This window comes from Scaptodrosophila lebanonensis, unplaced genomic scaffold (genome assembly GCF_003285725.1).
Source record: "Scaptodrosophila lebanonensis strain 11010-0011.00,11010-0021.00 unplaced genomic scaffold, SlebRS2 tig00000085-arrow-pilon, whole genome shotgun sequence".
NCBI classification, from domain to species: domain Eukaryota; kingdom Metazoa; phylum Arthropoda; class Insecta; order Diptera; family Drosophilidae; genus Scaptodrosophila; species Scaptodrosophila lebanonensis.
The window spans coordinates 4344930-4346801 of record NW_022060564.1 but is presented as its reverse complement, the minus strand read 5'-3'; positions in this window follow the sequence as shown (position 1 = coordinate 4346801).

Sequence of the window (1872 nt, the reverse complement as noted above, 5' to 3'; positions counted from 1 at the left end):
AACAACAAACTACGCCACAAAATCAGCATAAAAAGTAAAAACTAAAACGATGAAGAATAAATCGGCAACTCAATCACATACAGTCGTAACGCCCATTTCAAAAGCAATCTTAAAGGAACCACTCCAAGTTGAATCAGACTCAGTCAATACTATAGAGAGCAATATTGTTCATAATACTCCGTTTATTAGTATCACTCTACCAAGTGATCTGAAAACAACAACAACAACACTACAACAATAAATAACCAGCATACCGAACAATACTGATAAACACTGCGCCTATTACTATCAACTGATCTGATAATAAGAGACTTAGTTGTACTAAGTATAAATCAAAATATCCAGCCGAACGCTGCAACTCCAATAACGATAGTTAGAGGGTCCCATTGAAGGGAAAAGCTTTGGTTTTAGAAAGATGTTTTTAACAATATTTGGGAAACAAAATTTCTGCACATCTGCACAAAATTTAAGCAATATCTAAAAAACCAAATGTTTTTCAACATAACTTACCTAAAAACGATATACACTATTAATATTTTTAAAGCAGACTAAAATATTAATAGAGGAATTCAATTTAGTAATATAATTTATTTTATCGAAAAACATTTCGCTTCTTTGCCTTCTCAGTTAGTTTAGCTGGAAAGTGCCTTCATTTTCTTGCAGTGTTTGATTTGCTTCTTATGTAATTGTTAATTCCATTTGTGTGTGGCGCATGGAAATTTTCGTTTTATTGGCGCCGGGAGCGCTGTCTTCCCCCAACTTAGGAATATCTCTAACCAAGCGCATACCAAAATCCTATAACTAATTGTCAACGCACTTGACAATATTCGAGGTCTGTCTGTATGTGTATAGTACTCGTATGTACGATTGTGTGTGTTTGTTGCTGTCTGTACATTTGTATTTATATTAATTAAGCGTCGTTGTGTGCCTTCTGCCTTTCCTGTCTTGGTCTTGGTCTTGGTCGTCGTCTTCATATTCATCTGTGTCTGCCACGTCGTAGCTGTCTTCAGTGTGCGTCTGTCCTCGTTTTTAGTCGTTGTTGCGGCTTGTTTAACAAGTTGTGGCAAGTAGAGCTTCTAGCCTTCCACCGCTCATTTGCAGACATTTTAATTGCTCAAAATTGATGATAATTAAGCCAATGTGCATATTTGTACATACTTTATGCACATGCGCCGTTATTGTTATTGTCGTTGTTGTTGTTGTTGTTGTTGTTACTGTTGTCAGCATTGTTAATGAAGCTGCACCGTTGCATATTGATTATGCATTTTGTTTTGTTGTCATGTTGTGTATATTGCTTTGGTTACAACCCCAATTATGGATGAATATGTTAAGTGCTTGTATATGCTTACTAAACTATTGTTTTCCTGTAGTAGATGGTTTAGTTCAATATTGATTAATAAAATCTAATGCTTAGCCATTGAACTTAAGAGCAATTTCAGCCCAGATAGGTTAAGTGGTTAGTGATTGATGATATACGTATTATGTAGTTCAATCCCATATTATATGCGTTCAGCAATAAGAAAATACATATAGTAGATATAAAGCTATGCTGCGAAATTTTTATTGGGGAAGGACATGTGATCACGATATCCTTCACTATAACAATACAGCTCTTCTAATCATGTTAGTAGCCATAACACAAGCTAACTTACAAGCTTATTCACTATAAAAAATATATTCTTTCATTTTTCAGTTGAAGGCGAAAAAAACAACAAGAACAACAAATCTGACGCAAAATACCTGACGCTTTAGCGAGGCTATATTTCTTTTCACTCTTCAACTGAAACTCCGTAAGTCAGCTTTTCTTTAAAAAACATGCTTTGTTATTATTATTTATTCATAAACAAATTGAATATTTAGATAAGAAGTTTT